At 27.9% G+C, this 22,319-nt stretch overlaps 1 protein-coding gene across 20 annotated transcripts in view; it reads right to left on the bottom strand.

Moving 5' to 3' along the window:
* Positions 1–22,319, bottom strand: part of LOC122631285 (glutamate-gated chloride channel) — a 94,762-nt gene that overhangs the window by 50,466 nt on the left and 21,977 nt on the right. For all 20 annotated transcript variants that reach the window (XR_006327674.1, XM_043816793.1, XM_043816778.1 and 17 more), the window contains one exon: positions 1,203–1,393. The gene's annotated coding sequence lies outside the window, so the exon portion shown is untranslated. The remainder of the gene's footprint in view (positions 1–1,202; positions 1,394–22,319) is intronic.

The following is a 22,319-nucleotide window of genomic DNA, read 5'->3' as shown; positions in this document are numbered from 1 at the left end:
ATTCATGATTTTTTTTCTATCTTTCTTTCTTTTTTTTTTATACATATATTTATATAACAATAATACAAATGTAGACCAAAGTTATATGCAACTTTTTTTCTTTTTTCTATTTTTTTTTTTTTTTTTTTTTTTTTTTTTAATATAATATAACGATAAATTTTATATAGTAATATCATAAAAAATATAACAAGCAATATAAAATCTAATTTTTCTTACAAAAGTTTATATTTGTTTAATCTTATTATCATTTATTAATGATATTAATAAAATTATATATCTTTTCTTAAACCTTTGTAATCTTATCGCTTTATCACTGATTAATACTACTTAAAAAATTCTTTCTAGTAAAGTTATGTACTATCTTCGATATTCATAACATCGTAAGTAAGTAATATTATTCGATGTTTCAGAAAGAATATAAAAAAAAATAATTAAATGAATAAAAAAACAATACATAACTACAGCTTATTGTGGCGCGATTTAAATAAGATGACGAGTCAACTAAGACCTCCAATGGTCGATCCATATTTATATCTATCGCGTGAATCGTTCTTGATATTGGAGTAAATTTTACATAAATCGATACGTCCAACTAATTCCGCTCGTAATTCTTGTATAAAAACGAGATTCTAAGAGAAACTATAGATATTTTTGGTACGGTACGTTCTCGTAATATTACAATATATATATTTTTCTTCCTTTCTTTTTTTTTTTTACCACATTCTTCTGAAATACCACATACACTTCTTATATGTTAATACTCTATGATACAACATACATACCTCTTATATATTACATTCTCATAATATATCACATATTCTTTTTTATACTATTTATTCTTCTAATATATATATATATATTTATCGTATATTTATCATATGCTATATTCTGTATACTATATTCTATAATACTATATTCTCGTATACTAATCTCTAGTAGCTATAGCATATACATTTTTTGTATATTATGTTCTTCTAGTATAAGTACTATATTAATAATTTTTATATACTAAGTTCTAGTAGTTATACTCGACAGATGTACACATACGCAGAGTATGTATATATATACACACACACATATATATATATAGTATATAATATGTATATATTCTTTGTAGATATACTACGTTCTCACAAAAATAATCTGTAGAATCCTAATAAAAAAATCAGGATATATAGAGAGAAAAGAAAAGAAAAATTTACCTTAACGTGAGATATGTGGCTGGTCGCAATGGACGAGGCAGGTTGTTGCTGTTCGTTGTGTAGGTTTTCCTTCCTCCTTCAACTTTTACGAACTCTCATCTTCACTCGCGACTCTCTTCATCCGCTAGCTCGAGTACAAGACTCTTCAGTACTTCATAACTACTTCAGCATCGACGAGCACTAATCGTCATCTGAAAAGAATAGTACAAGGCGAACCTTTCAGGTTGAACTTATCAATGTTAACGTTAATCCATCTAACTATTTCTATCTATCTTTCTCTTTCATACATACACATACATATAGGAAACCATTCTGAAACGGCTAAAGAAATATAATCGCATTTCACGAATCCTCGGTTATATAGTAATGTCGTGGTAAATAACAATTAAGGTCGTTTAAGAACCGTGACAAAAAGAGGGTCAGGGGTGTAATGAAATGTAATGATATTATCAAGAGGGACTAACTAAATTTCATGTGATTTAAAATATAAGAAAGAAATATAATATGAGTTATCAAAGTAAGAACGGAAAGACAGAGAAAGAGAGAGAAAGAGAGAGAGAGAAAGTAACAGAGAAATTTAGTAATCTTAGTAATTACATCGTATACTTGATGGACGGTAAGAGACATTAGTCGTGGCAAGAATGTCGTCTCAATTTTACTTCTTTTTCGAGATATTCTCTCTTTCTCTCTCTCTCTCTCTCTCTCTCTCTCTCTCTCTCTCTTTCTCTTTTATATAATATCCGACTTCGAATTAAACAAGAAAAAAAAAAATAATTAAAGAAATAAAGAAAAACATTGAAATTATTTTCTCCTCAAAATAAAATTTTTATCTTTCATTGTTTTCATATAATCAAATATATATATATATATATAATTCGTAACACATTTGGAATTTGGTTCTCCTTTAATATTACATAAGAAATAGTCGTGTTAGTGACACGACAAATAGCAGATGCCGTTTGCCACGGTCGTTGAATTAGCTGAGTAATAGTTATACGTACAAGTTCTCTCTTCACGTATGATACACATGGGAAAAGTCTAAGATAGGTTACATGACAGAAAAAAAAAGAAATAGAAAAATATAGAAAAAAGAAAGAAAATCAGAAAGAAAGAAACAACTAAACACACACACACTTATATATATATATATATATGTATATACATACACATATAGAACGATTTGCTTTGAAACGATATCATTGAAAGTGGAACAGGTTGAAACGAAAGTTTCTTACACACGGCATACACCTAATCGCGTGTTACTACCCCCTTATGAAAGCGACATCGCGAAACACCCCTTCATCCCTTCATCGTTTGCACCCTTTTCAACATATACCTTCTCTTGCTTCCTAGCTAACTCTTTCAATGTGATATAAATATGTGTGTATTGAATGTATATATACATACATACACACACACACACACACGTGCACATGACGTATGCACACACATATACAAGTTTCATTCTTTGTTCTTATGCTTCACACGTTTTTGTATTTTTTCTACTTTTCCTTTTTTCCTCTCGTGCAGAACTCGCGAGTTACAAGACAAAAGCCCCATGTTCCGTTCTAACGTAAGTTGACTCGAACTCGTTAAATTGTAAAAAAATTTTTGATAATCGACTTAAGCCTTGTTGCGAGGGATTCAACACGAGAAAGAATCGAGTTTCAACCTTGACCTCGATTCGAACCACAACCTTTCGAATATATCTAACCGTAAAGGGTGATCACGTTATATAAATCAAATTTCTTTCTTTTCTTTTCTTTTCTTTTCTTTTTTTTTTTTTTAATGGAAATAAATTTAATTTTTGTTTAGATTAGATAACGAAAAAAAATATTCTACGAAATATTTGGAAGTAGGACGTCAGAATGAACTACGTTCTACATTTTTGATCGTCGTTTTGAACTTTTGGAGATAATAAAGTGATTCTCTCTTTCTCTTTACCTTTCTCTCTCGTTTAATGCTCGACTGCTCGGCTAAAGCTTCGTCGAGTTCGGCGATGCGCATTTTTTCGTAAGAGTTACTCGATAAGAGTAAGAGAGAGAGAGAGAGAGAGAGAGAGAGAGAGAGAGAGAGAGAAAAGAAAAATAGGAAACGAGAAAAGTATTCAGCTCTTTTTCCGTTTAACAGGAAATACGAATGCCGAGAAAAGTCCGCTAATGCTATTCGATTGCAGTTTTCTCTGTGAAACGAGCGAGACTTTTGCATAAACAAACGATTCAATTATACAACTTCGCAAAAATATAATACATTTTTGGTTCAACCATTTCACGAATAACCATTTGCGAATATTTAATATTAAATTTAATTTTTCCGATTTTCTATGGTTATATCTATTAAACGGAGTACGTTAAGATAAGAAAGATAGAGATAGAGAAATAAAGATAGAGAGAAAAATAGAGATACAGAAAAAGATAGAGAGATTGAGAGAGAGAAAGAGAGAGAGATATGAGAAAAAGCTTCATTTAAGTTTCACCGAAAGCTTAATTCCCAAAACTATTAAACGTGATTCACACAAACGCACACAAATACATACACACAATTACAACACACACGCAAATTGAACTATTAAACGCGTTTATTACTCAGTTCCGTGTGAAACGGAAAACTTTTGCAAGTTGGCCATTCGTAGTTCGGACGTCGTAATACGAATCTCTCTACTTCTATGATTGCACGAGTGAACGCACGACGACGTCCGAACAACAATGGCAAATGTTGTACGTACGTAGTTACGATAATGGCACCGTATACTATACGCAGGAAACGTCGTTCGTTTCTACGAGAAACCTACCCTCGTGTTTTTCAAATGGATAAACAATAAAGCTTGGCAGACGTTCATGTAAAAAGAAAGAGGACAGTCGTTTACATGCGACAAAACTTTCTTCTTTTATATAATGTGTGTGTGTGTATATGTATGTAAATATATATATAAATATATACACACACATGTATATATATATATATATAATGCGTACGTAGTTAGTATGTATGTATATAAAATGAAAAGAAAACATTTAAATAGAAATATCTGGCCATTCTTATATTCATTCAAAATTTCTATCTTATAAGTTGTGACAAAAAATTTATCATATTTTTTCGATAAAAATTAAGAAGAGCAGGTATTATTTTATTTCTTTTTTTCTTTTTCTTTTTTTTTTTTTTATATAATGCATTTTACGATATCTATCTAGCGAAATGTTAAAAGAAATCAATCAAATTTTTTCTCATAACAAGTGGGATAGAGAAGTATTATTTTTATATGAAATATTTTACAAATTTCTATCTTGTAAAATTTTTTTTTTTTTCTTTCTCATTTAATATATAGCTCTACACACACACACACACACACACACACATACATACACACGCGCGCGCGCGCGCGCGTACGTGTTCAAATAAGATTACATTGAAATGACAATATCTATCTATTCTTATTGTCTTTTTCGATTTCAAGTTGAAGATCATACTTATGAGATATATCATCAAAAATTAATGCTTCCATTTGACTACTTTGAAAAATATGATAAATTAATCTTTTTTTTTCGATGTTTAATTCCTACATTTACACTCCAAAGTAGGTCAACGGGCTGAAATTAAGTCGAGTAGTCTATCTTGAAACGAAAGTTTCCAACCAGCTTACGTAAATTAATGATTAGATTCAGCGTCTCCGAAACACACACACACACACACACACACAAAATAATCGTCATCGTTATCGTTATCGTTATCGTCGTAGTAACAATAATAATAATAATCTCGTTTCCCTTTTTTTTCTCTCATTTGTTTCGTGATTTAATGAACGTAATTCGGATTATAAAATTCGTTTAATGTTAATAAAAGATTTTAAAGGATCTATTCAAGAATTATTATTTATCTAAGAATTTTGTTCGAATAATTTATAAAATAATTTATAATCCGAATAATTTATAAATTTATAGACTCTTACGTCAGCTGGTAAGTAATCCGATCAACAGATAAAAAAATTTTATACCCGATAAAAGAAACTTTACACCGGATAAAACGTCATATTATTTTTAATGATATATATCATTATAATGTGAAAAATAAAAAGAAAATGACATGAATTTCATAACTTAATTAAATCGTATAGTTGACAAGGTCCTTACGCGGATGTCCTTACGTGCAAACAGTTTCTCGTGTAACCCTCTCGTGTAATCCTCTCGTATTAAATCAACTTACATACATATGATAGATATATATATATATATAGATGTAGACGTTTATCGGAATATTATCCATGTTCCATGACGGATGTCTGGGAACGTGTCACGAACGAACAGAGGGTACTCCTTCTAGCGATCGACAAAATTATGTGTTTGGAAGAAGAACAACGAATTAGGACAAACACGAATGAATGACGACGTTCGGAAATGTTCGTTCGTTCGTTCGTTCATTCGTTTTATTGATCGAATATAACATTTTTTTTTTTTCTTTTCAAATCATTTTATCTTAAGCAATTTTTATAATCATATATTTGTTTATACTTAAGCTCATTTTTTATCATAAGCAATTTTTATAATGTGTCTCGTGTGTATGTGTGTGTATGTAAAATGGGATTTTTTTCTTGTTTTACAAATAAATTTCTTTCTTCAAAATTATTAAACATAATGTGATTTAAATATCTCGAGAAAAAAAAGAAAAAAAGAAAAAAGAAATGATTTCATGACGATCATAATAGAGAAATATGAATGACTATCGTAATGCATTTGTCTGATTTTAAATGGAAAACAAAAAAGACAAGAAGAAATCTAGGTCGTTAGGTAGAGTACCTACTTTCGAAGTAGTCAACATGTAACAATTAAAAATGGGCTACCCAGTATAACGAATCGTTGGAAGGAGAAGAGTCGTCCAATTTATTTCGGCTCTTTCGTCGATCTTAATTTGATTTCATTTTCTAATGAACCTAACTCATTTTCTAACAAACACGAAGGAAACGATATAAAAGAGAGTGAGAGAGAGAGAGAGAGAGAGAGAGAGAGAGAGAGAGAGAGAAATAGAAGGAGAGAAAGATAGTGAAGGACGTTCGATGCATATGAACGTGAATGCATATGAATGATAATAGTATCATTCAAGGATATCCGGATCGTTTTAGTGTAGGTAGGTTGATAGGTAGGTAGATAGGTAGTCGATTTAGAAAAGGTATCTTTTTCGCAAAAAGGATACTCCCGTGTGTTTCTGTATGTGTGTGTTTATTAGTGAGAGAGCTTTATCGTAATTAAGAATCGTAATAAGTGGGATGCCATAACTGCAACGATGTAATTACTTTTAACCGATTTTCTCCGTTCTGAGAAACCGAACCAAACAATTTATATTCTCCATTTGTTTTTTATTTCTTTTTCTTCCTCTTTCTTCTTTTTATTTTTTTATTTTTGTAATATCGACAAGGGAAGTAAAAATACATGAAAAGTTTTTCTTTAACAATAAGACAAAGAAGAATCAATAAAGTCAGATAATAACTTTTCGTAGTTTCTATTCGAATTGAAAGTTTCACAATTAGTCGATTCCGCAAGATATAGGAAAAAGAGGACGTAAAGAAAGAAGACAACAGTGTTAAAATGAAATAAAAGTGATCCGATTTAGTTTTATTGTACAATACGTTTCCCCTTAGTTATTCCCTGTTTTATCTCTTTCTATTTGTTTCTCACCCCTTTTTTCATCCCATCTCGAAATTATAATTTTACAAATACAATCGAGATTTTTGTATTAATAATTTCAATCGAAATTTATAACATTCGTTTGTTAACGCACACCTGCGTACGTTCCGTAATTCTCAGTTCTTTCCCCTAAAAGCCATATATCATTATCTGGAATATCTACCCTTAAGAATTCGTTAGATACTCGTTAAGAAAATGTTTAGATAAAAAACAGCTTTGTCCGAGCTTACGCATTTTTAATCAAGCACGTAGTCGAGCCATACAATAAATAAATACAGTGAAAGTAGATTCCTAGACAAAACGAGCTATGAATTTGTTTAGTTTCAAATATCGATACGATACTCATGGTTCCATACTATCAACAGGACAAAAGATCACGCATGAGATCGTTTATGCATTTAGAAATCATCTAACCAATAATCTCCACGACCAATAAAAATATTACTTTGCCTTTTGCAAACACATTTTACTTAAACTTCTCCCATTCCATTTCCTTTTCTTATTTCATTATTTTCTTCGTGAATAGTTGGAGAGAAATCAAGTCGTATTAAAGCATTTGTAATTATTAGTAAAATAACTAAATTTTACAACGTCATTGGCTACACCTTCAACGGAGTCAAAATCATCAAGGACACTCAAAGTTATCAAGACATCAGAATCTTGCTAAACTTCATTCTTGGACCATTCTTCTTTTAGAGGCCGCCAACACAAACAATGTAACACAACATTCTAAGTTTCGAAATAATTGTAAGTCTTACACAAAAAGTATATTGTTATATTTTCAATTCGCGAAATGTTCTTTATCGTATCTCTATTTCACGAACTCCACGAAATCCATTCAACTAATTATGTTCTCTCATTAATTTATGGAAACGTAGCGATTAGTATTTAACGAGAACCTTCGATAGTTTCCGAACCTTGTATCGTTACCCTTACGATGTAACATTGTTAAAGATTTATTTATTATATTCTTATTTATTTTTGTTAGTTTTAATAAAATGTTTCAAGCATATATTACACTATTATATTTTAATATGTTAACACGTTATTAATATAGTATTAATATGTTATTAATATGTTATTAATATTTAATATGTTATATTAATATTTACTTATACTATTATATTTTAATACGTTAACATAAAGTTTTCTTATAATTGATTTTATTTTCATTTCAATTATTAATAAATAAAATGAAGTGTTTCCTTTTATCTTTTTTTCAAATCAATTTCATTTTAATCAAATATAATAAATCGATGATGTTAGACGATATGGAGCTATTTATTTATTTATTATACTTATCGAAAGTGAAACGTGCTGCTTTTGATTATTTTACTGAAATCAGATTATATTTTAATCAATTTTATTTCCATTCGAACGTGATAATAAACATTATGATTATTTTTCTTTTTTTATATAATACATATTATCGAATATATCAATTTTATATAATAGTAATCAATAATATCGAACTATTTTAATTATTTCATCGAAATCAAATTCTACTTGAATTTATTTCATTGTAATCTCAAAATAATAATTCCTTTTTTTATTTTGCGGTTTAATTTAAGACTAAGAGAAATATAATTTTATCTCAATAACTCATGTCATGTAATTTTGAGATTATATACATATATACTCGTATATCCTGTGTTTTGTTAAATCTTATTTTATTTTTCTATCACAAAAGTTTAACGATTAAAAGCTTATATCCAATGCGATATAATTATACCGATATAAATTATTATATAAATTTTATATCACCTAAGTTTTGGTTAGACATAAACAAAAAAAATTGTATTATGGAGATTTAACTTAAACAATCAGAATAATTATTCTCTCTCTGATTTTGGTTAAGAAAACAAGATGATTTCGAACGTGAGATTTGAATTACGTATGTATGTGCATCCATACATGCAACATACATACATACATACATACATACATACATACATACATACATATATTCAAGCCTTTCATACCAAGTTCTCACGTTTTGTCTCCTATTTTATTGTCCATGATCTTTCCAGCGTGAAATTTTGGTTTCACAAGCTCAAGCAAGTCAGAAATATCATGAAAGAAGCTGACGAAAGAAATCTTGCTTATCCGGAAAATATCATGTTTTCTGCTTTCGCGCTCACGCCCTTTAATAACGACGTTTGAGCAGACGTCATTAAAAAAAAAAGAAATTAATAATAAAAAATAAAAAGAATAAACGAAAAAAAAATTAAAGAAATAAAAGAAAAATTATTACTTTTCTTGCTACTATATCTCCTTTGAAATATTATTACGATGAGAGAAAAAAAGAAAAGAGAAATTAAAAAGAAAAGAAAAGAGATTCTAATCTCGAAGGATTCTAATTATACTCTAAATGCACTTAATAACTCAAATGTACGCACTCGATCTAACGTTTTGTTACCTTGGCACCATTTCCTAAGCTTGCGATTATGCGATTGGAACGAACATATACGTACGTATATATATATATATATATATATATATATATATATGTTCGCACGAAGATACGAATCTCAAATATTACACATTAACATTAATTAATCTATAATTAAATTTTTGTTATGTCTAATGAAAAATTATGTAATGTAAAATTTCTAATACGACTTATATTTGATATAGTTATATTATAGTAAATATAACTATACTCTTACTATACAAAATATGGTTATATTCTCTATTTTCTCTCTCTATCTAAATTAATTTATAATCAGTATAATTATACTATATTAGATATAATATAGTATACTTAAGAAATAATAACTTTTAAGATAAATATTAACTTTGATTGATTTGAAAAAAAAAAAAGAAAAAAAAAAGAGAACGAAGATACATATACATACATACATACATACATACATACATACATACATACATACATACATACATATATATATATATATATAATGGTTATACGATTTTGAAGTTGTTACATGACGTTATAAAGGGTTTACAAATGTAACATCTATAACAAGGAAATAAAATTAAAAAATGTTCTAACAAGTAAACAATCTTTTAGTGGAAAAAAAGGGGGAAAAAAAAAGGAAAAAAAGAGAAAACAAAATGTAAAATATATATGTACGTATAAAGAAAAAAAATTCTTCTTTAAACTCGTCCTTCTTTTGAAATATTAATCTTACCTAGTGAAGTATTATCTTGTTGACCTCCTTGCAAGACAAAAAGGGGGGAGAAGGAGAGAGAATAAAAAGAAAGGAAAAAAAAATATGAACGATTATAGGCATCGTAAATGACAAAAAAGATAAAAATAAAAATAAAAAATAAATTTTTTTATTTTACGAACTCAGTATTTTCCATATATCGAAGATTTCCATACACACGAGACAATGAATACATCGATAAATAAAATAAAGAGAAAGAGAAAATAGAAATCAAAATAAATACATAAATAAATAAAATATTTTTTAAATATCTGTAAATATTTGAAATTGCTTAAAGGAATAAAATAAAATAAAATAAAATAAAATAAAATAAAATAAAATAAAATAAAATAAAATAAAATAAAATAATATAAAATAAAATAAAGTGAAGCGAAGAAAAAATGTTCAATATATGGGATTATAAGAGAAACGAAACGAATACAACGAAAAATAAAAGAAAAAGAGAGGCAGAGAAAATAGAAAGAAAAATTAATTAATTAATTAATTAATAATTTAAGTTCAATTAAATTAAACAATAAAAGTAGTATTCTCAGTGCAACGAATTAAACAAAACAAAGAAAAAAAAAAACAAGGTGTAAATCTATAAACAATTAATCTCGAACGAGTAAACATATTTTCAGGTCACTTTCATCTAAAAAAAAAAAAAAAAAAAAAAAAGTTAACCGACTCGAAATAATACCTCGCGAATACCTTGGTTGTTCATTTAATCGTACGTTTGGTTTGCACAAAGAGATACGCGATAGTCTGGAAAAATAGTGAGAGAATAGTATTAGTGTACTCATATGAAAGAGAAAGAGAAAAAGAAAGAGAACGTGTCTGTGAAAGAGAAAGAGAAAGAAAAAAGAGAGAGAAAGAGAGAGAGAGAGAGAGAAAAGGGGTAAAGAATTGCATTTATTTTTCACCTCGCCACGCAAAATCGATCTTTACCTCGCGGTCGCTGCTAACGCTCATAAACGCAATCACGAATTTTTACTGCAACCTTCACCTATCTAAAACTAACCGCGAGACAATGAAATTAATAATTTCAGATTTAAATCTTTACTCCCGTGTGAAACGAAAGCTCTAAGCCACAAGTTTCTCCTACCACCTACACATTCTTTCATAATAATATCGATTTTATTCGAGTTTTTCTTTTCTACATAAATACAAAGAAAAATTTAAGAGAAAAAAAGAATATGGCAAGCGAACGAAATTTACATACAATGTATGTATATACAGTGTACATATATACACACATATACATACCATATATCACAGCCACGTTCCCGTAATACACAATCAATCTTGGAGTTTTTCAAATTACAAATGTGTACAATAGAGTAATGAAAAATTAATTAACAATTTTCCAGATGATTTTTTCCAGATACATTTTTACTTGCTTGCTGTTATTTAATTGGTGATAAAATCAATTGACAGTGGTATATTCTTTTTATTGTTCGAAGCATATATTTCTAATTTTAAATATAATTAAAAAATAAATGAATTTGAGATAAGTATACGATGATCATGTAAATATTCGATTTATCATTATTTTAATAGTTATTCGATCGAATAAGAATTGATTATCGTTTCTTAATGGTAAACATTTTATCTATCAATCGCTATTATCGATCACGTTTGATATAGGTATGTATAAGTATCATTGAATTATTCGATTATTAATCAAATATATATATATATATTTTATATATACATATATATTTAATAGTATATATGACACGTGTGTATATGAAAAGTGATAATACACGATAAATTATTAACGTTTGCTCTATGAATACATTCATGCGATAAAACTCGGTAATACTGAAGAAAAGAAAGAAAGAACAAAAAAAAAGAAAAAGAAATAATTTATCGATAGATATCATTGGAGAAACGAGTCGGTTCAATGATTGATTCTTGTTTCTCTGTTTTCTTTCGTCGTTTCATTCTCTCGATCGTGTACCAATCGACCGATATCAATTATAGAATAAATTTCTTTCGTTATTACGTTATGCGCATACTGACATATTTGATTTTTATTTTCACAGTTATATAGGAGTGTAAATGTTCGACGAGATGACACGAGAATAAACTCAATGCCTTTTGTTCTATTAACAAAAGAAAAGTAAAATGAAATGAAATGAAATAAAATAAAATAAAGTAAATATACAAACATACTACGAATATAAAACGAAGAGAACGATAAATTATTATCGCGAGAGATCGATCCAAGTGAAAAGAGGACACCACTTCATTTATCTAACGAATATTATCACGAAATGTGTAAAGTACAGGTATGTACGTATATATATATATATATATATATATATATATATATATATATGTATATATTATGTATATATATATATATATACGTATACATTGTCTCCATGAGATTACGCGAAAATTTTTTAGATAAGATCATTGGACCCGATAAAACAACCCAACAAAATATACCAGCAAGAATATGTTCAAACAAAAAATGACAACAATTACATACACGAGTTATTGATCGTACGATCGATAACGATCGATTTATAAATTCGTTCTAAATTCATTCGATCAGATAATTTGAACTTGCTTGAAAGGAAAAAAGTTCTTAAAGGAAAAAAAAAAAAAAAAAAAAAAAAGAAGAAAAGAAAGAAAAAAAAAAAGGTGAGATAAACGATGGAGTATGAATTTTTCGCCATTGTCGTCGCTGTCGTCGTCGTTGTTGTCGTCGATCTTTTCGGTACAAAATTAAATTAGAATTTAGTGCCAAAGGCTAGTCCTTGTCCTCGTCGTTGTCGTTGGTAAGGATGAAAGCTGGTCGATTGGAACGTTATTTATAGTTCATCGGTACTTTACGTCGTTGTTAAAGACTCATTGTCTGCATATATTTTATTAAGAGGAGCCACCATCCACGACAAGTGCACCCTTGACTCTTTCTCTCTCTCTCTCTTCTCTCTTTCTCTCCTTCCCATCTTCCCCTACCCCCCCCTCTCTCTCTCTCTCTTTCTCTCTCAACGAACTGATATTGCAACGTATAGACGTCGAGACCCTAAGATATTCTCGGCATTCGAATAATAGTCTCGTTTAACCAACGTATCTTTCTTTCTCTCTCTCTCTCTCTTTCTTTCACTCTCACTCTCTCTCTCTCTCTCTCTCTCTCTCTCTCTCTCTCTCTCTCTCTCTCTCTCTTTCTCTCTTTCTCTCTCTTACTTTGATTACTCTTTCAGTAGAAGAAAAGTAATTAAAAACAATAAGAAAGAAAGAAAGAAAAAACTATTCTCTTCATAAATATTGAGCAACATTTCTCTTCGTGCCATGAATACTAAATAATAAAAGTAGATTGATTAACATTCAACTAAATTACAAATCAAGTTATAGATACAGTATTAATAATAGTAATAAAAATAATACATCGTAAGTATTTGAATTGAATTACTTATGGAATGATGGTTAATTAATAATAAGAATGGAAGTGTATAAACATCGAATTAGATAAAAGATTTTACATTGAATATATACATATATATATATATATGTACTTAATTAATAATAAATGTGAACACTTTTAAATGAATATCGAAATAAATCAGGAATCTAACCAATCGATGATATGTTTAATTCCTAATGAACATAAAAATTTGTTAAATAAATATCGAAGTAGAATGTACCGATCGAACCGTGAAAATATTTAATTAATAATAAAAATAAAACTCGATATAAATAACGAAACGGATTATAAATTGAACTGTTGATACTTAATTAGTAATAATAAAATAAATATTTTATAAATGTAAAACTAGATTACCGATCAAGCTATGAACATATTTAAGAATAATAATGAGCAAATAATTGTGCTAAATTATCAAAAATCGAGATCCGATGATAATCAATGAAATAATAATCGAAACGTATCGTTTACCATATTTCTAAAATATTTATATTTTATACTACTCAAAATTTTGTCATCTTATCTACGAATATATTTAAATAAAACTCATTCGAGTATGACGACGAAAAGAGATAAGTATTCAAGGCAAATCCGCACTTTGTCGTGACCGTGACACGGTGGTGTCTTCTTGTGCCAGCTAGACGCCAAACGCAATCGGTGTAAAGGCCAGGTCTTTACTAGCTATAATCTTTTGTCTTTCCTGTTCGACTATTTCGCATAATTGAAAATAATTTAACTAATTGAAAAAAGAATTTATAACGACATAGTACAATAGTAATATTGTATAAATATAATAGTTATTACTAACTTCCTCGTACTTGTTTGTTTGTTTATTTACTTTCTTCTTATCTCTATTTGCATCTAGTATATTCACTTCAAATTCGCAATATCAATGATCAATCTATTATTAACGATAAGAACGAACAAACGAAACAACCAATTCATTTTCTTGATCGATTGAAATTCTTAATTAATCAAGATAAAGATGATCGTCTAGATCTCACGTACTTTTAAGTAAGATCAAACGTACGCATTTTGGTCTCTTCAAAGAAAGAAGAAAATTCACAATTTTATAAAGCGATTTTTAAAGATACCAAATTCACAATTCGAAATTAAAATGTTTGTGTATGTGTAAAATTATTGATGTCACTTACATAAATAATAATAATAATAATAAGAGAGTATTAATAAAGAGATCAAAAGACTAGAAAACGAACAAAAAATAATAATAATAATAATAATAATAATAATAATAATATCGATCGCTATTACGTTCGCCCTTTATCGTTTTATTCTTCGAACTACGCGTGTACATCTTCTAACGTTCCAATTATTTCTTAGCACGAATCGTTCGTAGAATTATGCTTATATCTAAATGAGTACGACAAAAAAAAAAAAAAAAGAAAAGAAAGAAAGAAAAATAAAAAATAACAAGTTTGATTTAACGAACACTATGATTAAAGTAAAAACGTTTAGCGTCACGCTTTCTCGCTCGTATTTTGCGTGTAGTAGCGTAAATAACCACGACCTTTGCGACGTTCTTCTGAACACACAGAGGAATATCTCGGAAGCTTATCGATAACGTTTGATATCTATCGACGTTTGAAATTTCCGGAACTCCTAGTGTACGCATTTTCTATGAACGTGACGATCGTATCTCTTTAAAGTAGGATCCTACTACTATATACTTTGTGTATGTGTATGTGTGTGTGTGTGTGTGTATTATGTATCTAGTTGTATACATATGTATCTATTTACAAACGTATGTTTATATCGGATCTTCCAACTCTCCACCTCGGTGGTTACCGAAAGACTGATCTCATACGATATTTGACAGAAAGTAAATAACATAAGGTGTATTTAGATATTTGAGCTTATATAGAAACATATAAACATTGTAATAAGATTTGCTTTGTATACGTCAGCTAATAAATGATATAAACATTCTCTTTTTCTTTCAGTGTAATAATATTAAATATATATATATATATATTTAAATTTTTATAATTTAATTAGTTAATTAATTAATTTAATAATAATTGATTTTATAACGAATATTTTTAAGGTAATCTTGACATTGTTTGTACATGTATATCATGTACTAATATGTATACATGCATTAATGTTAATATAGAATATTTTATATTTAAATAAATAGGTATCTTTTTTTAGTTTTAAGTATTATAAAATCATTAGAAAATATTGACATTAATTATGTTAAAATATCCCTTATCTATACCGTATTGGCTAATAAGTAATATCGGTAAAGTATCTTCCTTTCTTTATATTTAAATAAATAATATCGTGTATTTTCATCGATTGGAAAATTTGTAACTGTGTATACAACTTAACGATAAAACATTTAGATATATTTTGAAGAACAATACTTCACAATAATAGCGAAAACAGATAATTTATTCGTGATTGATCGTATAAGAGGAATTATTGTCAATTATATCAAAATTTGACTAAATGAAGTTTCGAACTTTTCTACTCGTTGTTAATTTTGAAAATCTTTCTAGAAAATTCGCATGGTTCATACGATTCAACTTTATAATAACGATAGTTATCGTTCATAAAATTTAGCGAAGTTTAATACTGCACAAGCCGATTTATATTGATCGTATAACACAGAGGAAAATTATACCGTTGCAATTATCACAAATTGAAATTGCAACGAAATGCATTCCTATGTATATATTTATATATGTATAATGTACAATATACATATATAATGTAAAATGTACAATGTACATGTATATGTACATCGTTTCGTAGGTAACAACTCGTTCCAATTTTGATTCGGGTTTACGGAAAGAGGTTAATAACCCACTTTCAAGGCCTCCGGCTTCTTGTTTTATCTGCGCTCGTTTAAAAGCTCTATGCATCGCCGACGTTGAAAAGCAGATGAGAATGAGACCAGAAGGACGAGATCGTTTCATTATCCCAGTAATTGTTGCACGCTCTTTCGTCTACATTCCCAACTCGTCCAGTAAGATAAAGAATAGTATTTGCATAAAACTAAACGATGATGGTATCCCATTCCAATTCTTGTTAACTTTTTACCGACATTTCTACGAATCAAAAATTTGAAATAAAACAAGGGAAAAAAATTATATAAAAGATATTAATATGAGAATCGCCGAATAGATGATAATGCACAACTAGACGACGTTTAAAAAGTTAACTAATTTTTGTTAACGTTTCAATGAAGTTTGTATCAAAAATACAAAAAAAAAAGAAACAAATGCTTGTGGATATGTACGTATAGATAAAAATTGTAAAAATGAAAACTCGATAGACAATTATAGAAATTGTTAGACGATAACGTATCAAAGAAGTCACACTTAGAAAGTTAACTGATAAATTTTTTTATCGAAATTTCTTCCGATCAAAAAAAAAAAAAAAAAAAAAAAAAAGAAAAGAAAGAAAGAAATAAGATATTATAAAAATATAAATATGACAAATCAAGAAAGAATTTTCGAACGGATGATAACGTAATACAAAAAAACCAAATTTAAAAAGTTGATTAATTTTTAAGAAACTTTTATGAAAATTTGTACGAATGGAAATGAAAAAGAGAGAAAGAAATAAATATACCTGCGTATTTAAAAAAGAAAAAGAAAGAAAGATTGACAAATAAAAGAAAAGATAAAAGAAAGATAGAGAAAGAAAGAGAGAAAAGGATCGCTGGCTAGTCAATAAATGTAACAAAAAACTACGTTGAAGAAATTAATTGAAAATAAATTTTCCATCGAGGTACGGTACGAAATCGTAGAGAAATATTTTGTGCGAAGAAATTCGCACGGTCGTTCGTGTATCGTGTATCATGGAAAACTAAATGAAATATAAAAAAGATAAAATCAAAATCAAAATCAAAAAAAAAAAAAAAGAAAGAAAAAAAGAAAGCAACAGGAATAGAAAAATACGAGACCTCATCGAAAACTCCCTTCGTTAGGAGAGACGTCCTTCCTGGAAAACAATGAACTTTCATCTCTCTCTCTTTCTCTCTCTCTCTCTCTCTCTCTCTCTATTTCTCTATTTTTTTCTTCATTTTTCTGTATGTACGTATGTACGCGTACGTTCGTAATACATATATGCATTTTAACGAATGTAATATCGTTTGGTATCGATATATTTTATATATAGAAAGATCGTCGACGATCGAACGTGATGCGTGTACCTGATCGTGACACGCTTATTTCAATATTGTAAATTTAATTTGTCATCGAGACATAAATTCGATTTTCATTTAAATATAGATATATACATATGTGTATGAATAATGCATATTAATCATAATACGCATTAAATGACACGTTTAATTGAAATCCCACATTAAATTTTACATTGTACTAAATACATATACCACGTAAGAACAAGAAAGGAAAATTGAATATACCAAGATACTTTTATTATTCTTCTTCTTATCATAATTATTATTATCGTTGTTATTGTTGTTGTTATTATTATTGTTATTATTATTCTTATTGTTTTTAGAAATCAATCATAATTGAAGATATTCGGAAATAAAGATGAGATTTCTTTCTTATTCTTCTTAACTGTTTTTCTTTTTTTTTTTTTTTCTTTCTTTTCTTTTCTTTTATACGAATAATAAGAAATATAAGGTATCATAATCGGATATATATGTAATCGTCTTCAATTTGAATGGATTTTTGATATAATTGTACTTTGGACGGTTCATGCTTTCTTATCGAGTGCCTCTTTGTCAAAAGCTAACAAAGTTTCTTTTCAATTTAATCTCGATATCGTTCTTTGTTTTATTCAAATTCTCGATTCGTTTACCCTTTCTTTCTCTCTCTCTCTCTCTCTCTCTCTCCCTCTCTTTCTCTATATATATATAATATATAATATATAATATATATATATATATATATATATATATATATATATATATATATCTGTATATATCTCAATCTGTATCAGAAATGAGTAACTCAGGATTTATAAAAAAAACGTTATCATATACGTATTCATATACGTATCAATGCAATTACGACTTACATCTCGCATCGAAAAATGACAATAGTCGACTATAATTAGTGAATTTCTTAATCAGTGGTATTACATCTTACGATGATACATTTGTGAAGTGCTTAGTTATCTACGGCCCGTAGAAACGCATTTTAATTATTAACCGAAGTATCAAAATCTTTTATCAAAAGTCGTAACGTTAACGACAAACGAATAAAAAATTGTATTAGAGTTTATTCCAATATCTTTCAATATATCTTCCAATATAATAATGTAAAGTTTATTAACGAGAAGTAGAATCATATATCTAATTAAAAATAAACAACTAATAGATTTCGTTCGATTACAAAAATATATATATACATATATATTTATGCGTATACATTAAAAGTATTATTAATAAAAAATCAATCGAATTATAGAAAACATTTCATTGTAAATTGATGCCAACAATAACATTCAATAACAAAAATACCATTCAATAATTTATAATTTTTTCTTTTTCTATCAATTATTAATTTTTATCAATTATTAATTTCTTTTTTAATCAATTTAAATATTTTTCGTTCATAATGAATTGTACGAATAACAATATCAGATATTTAATTTTGGCTCATTGCAGAACAAAGCTTGCTCGTTACTGTCTATACAATATAATAAAATCTTAAGCAATACCCAAGAGAAAGAGAGAGATAAAGAGAGAGAGAGAGAGAGAGAGAGAGAGAGAGAGAGAGAGGGAGAGCAGAGAAAGACGGTAGTTATAAATGGTCGAGAGATCGGTTTCGATTCGCGATCGCATTAATGCACAGGAGAATGCAATCAAGACTAATTACTAGTTACCATACGCGAGTATTCAACTACACGAGACAATATTATAGGGGAACTACATTGGACTAATTTCCATCGATTTCTCCGATGCTTATTCGTATATCGATTATTCTCCCTCCTTTCACCCTCCCCACCTCTCCCTCTCTATACACATATACACACATGTACATATATGTATATATATATATGTATGTATGTATGTACACTCAGTATATGTATTTGAGAAATAACGATACTATTATATAGTATATACAATTATATTATATATAATTATAATATATAATTATAATTATGTAATATATATATACATAGTTCTAATTAGAAATATTATATAATTATAATTATATAATATATATAATTATCAATATATAAGAATATACAGAATGTATTATTACTAGTACTATTACTAGTATTATTATATACATAATAATACTTTACAAAGATAATCTTACGAATTCTCAAATTCTACTAAATTAAAAAAAAAACAAAAAAAGAAGAAGAAAGAAAGAAAGAAAAAGAGAAAACAGAAAAGAAAGAAAACAAAACAATAAAAGATAAAAATACATTTAATTCTCATTCAATTGAAAATATTCATCGATATCGATATTCGATACTTATCAATACTTAATAATACCTTTAATCTCGTGTTCTAATTGTAGAAATAATTAATTATGATCATCACCGACGATAATTAACTAACCCGTTATACTAAGTTATCGATAGACAAACTCGCATGTTCATTACGATCGCTGAAAGGAAACTCGAAGTGGCTTTAACCTTAAAGACAATAGCTTTTGTAAGCTTATCTCAACCGTCCTTCGTGTATACTCGAAATAATCTCGGCATATACATATTGCAAAGAGGTATAACGATCCCGTTGAGAATTGGCACGATATAGCTCGCTCTCTGTCTTTCTCGTTCTCTATATCGTTCAACTAATAGGAATTATAAGCGAAATGATTTAAAGCTCGTCGCGATAAAGATAAAACTCCCGATAAAGATTAAACATTCGACAAACTAAAACTTTAATGATTCTCTTTAAAAAATTATATTCTTTTGAAAAGATTTGTATTCTCTTAAAAAAATTAATATTCTCGAATTATTATTCCAAAGATTGTCCGTTTACCATCTTTCCTTGTTTCTTGTTTTCTTTTACTATGATTATTTTTGGAAAGATAATTCTTTATTTACACGTACATATTTATCCTTTTGCATTTTATTCTTTATATTATTTTTTACTTATCTTTTCGTATTTTTCTTTTTTTTTTATTTTTTTTTTATTTTTTTTTTTAATTCTGTTCATCTAAAACTTGTATCTTAATATTCTTTTTACTTGAGAAAGCATGTCACGCAATTTATTCTAATAAAAACAACACGTTGTAAAGAAACATAGTTATGTAAAGTTATCTTAAAAAACGTCGTGTAACGCTCAACATAGAAATTCGAAAGTGTTCTTAGATAAATTTGGCTTGATTTATTGTTAAATTTTTACAACGGCGATGAATCAACAAATTAATTAATCATTAATTCCTAATAATACGATAAAGAAAAAAGATAAATGATAAAATAAATCGCACATTAATTTCGATGCAACGTTTTTTAGATTAAATATCTATGAGAGTTATTTCTTTTTGTTTTTCTCTCGTTGGAAAATTTATGAAAAAATCCTCTATTGTTACATGGAACCAACATATCTTTATTACATATATGTATTGTGTATATATGTGTCTATGTCTGAGAATGGCGTTAAATTAAAAGAGAGGGTTGTAAATGGTTTCGGTCGGTGCTCCATCCTGTTATACGCAGGAACGTACTTCCTCTATGACGTCAAACCGGAGACAGAAGAGCTCCCACTCTGTGAACCTCGTTTTCCGGGTCAAACGAGGTTAAAGTTATAATAACAACCTACGTACTTCTTGTTCCAATAGTTTTCTCCTCGATCTAACAAATTCGAGTTGAAAAAATTTGTCATAGTCCACGATGATTTCAAAGGTTTTAATGATGGTTCAATATAGTCTAAAAAATGAAAGATCAATGTGAAATAGAATTATAGTTGTTCATAGCGAGTGGGAATAATAAAGTTTATTCTCTCTTTTATAAAACATTTTTTCTGTGTTATCTCATTGAATAAACTATGTGTATAATAATTCACGTTATACGATTTTAAGTATTGTTAAAAAGAAAACTAGTAATATTAATAATGATACGAATTTACTTTGTTTCTTATTGTATGTCTATATATTATTGTATATATATATATATAGAAAATGATCTTCGATTCGTGGCAATATATATATTTCATTAAATAAAATCTTTACAAAAGTAATTACAATAGTAACGATACAAATTAAATTCGTTTCTCATTGTGTGTGCGTGTATGTGTATGTGTATTTATGTATTATGAAAATGATTTTCAATTCGTGTCAATGTATATCTATTTTTTAATAAAATTGAAGTTTAGTAAATAAAATTGTTAAAAAAGTAGAAACAATAGTAACAAATGATGCAAATTAAACAACAGATGCAAATTAATATCATTTATCCCAATATATACATGTGTGAGTATGTGTGTGTGTATACCTATGTGCTATATAAGTCTTTGTATATATGTAAATAAATCATAGAGTGCTTATTCATTCTGGATCTTCTCTTTTATCAACGTAACGCAAAAGTCGCAGTGAAAAGCCAATTTGAATATATATATATATATATATATATATATATATATATATAGATGATATATGTATATATATATATATATATATACACACGTACATATATATGCGTCTATATATGTATAGATCAGAAATGGAGAATCGTGCCCGACGATTTCGTCGAATCATTTCTCGACGTCGACAACCATAAATCTTCGATTAAATGCATCGTTATTCGTTGTTCCGTCATCTTTGGCGATGATTCAAAAGAGAAGTCAGTAGTCGTCGCTTAAAATCAGCAATTAATTATTAATAACATAAGAGTTATTCGTTCATGATTGTTTTATTCTTTT

Source organism: Vespula pensylvanica, chromosome 8 (genome assembly GCF_014466175.1).
Source record: "Vespula pensylvanica isolate Volc-1 chromosome 8, ASM1446617v1, whole genome shotgun sequence".
In the NCBI taxonomy this organism is placed as follows: domain Eukaryota; kingdom Metazoa; phylum Arthropoda; class Insecta; order Hymenoptera; family Vespidae; genus Vespula; species Vespula pensylvanica.
The sequence above is the reverse complement of the archived record's forward strand: the minus strand, read 5'-3'. Positions and strand labels throughout refer to the sequence as shown.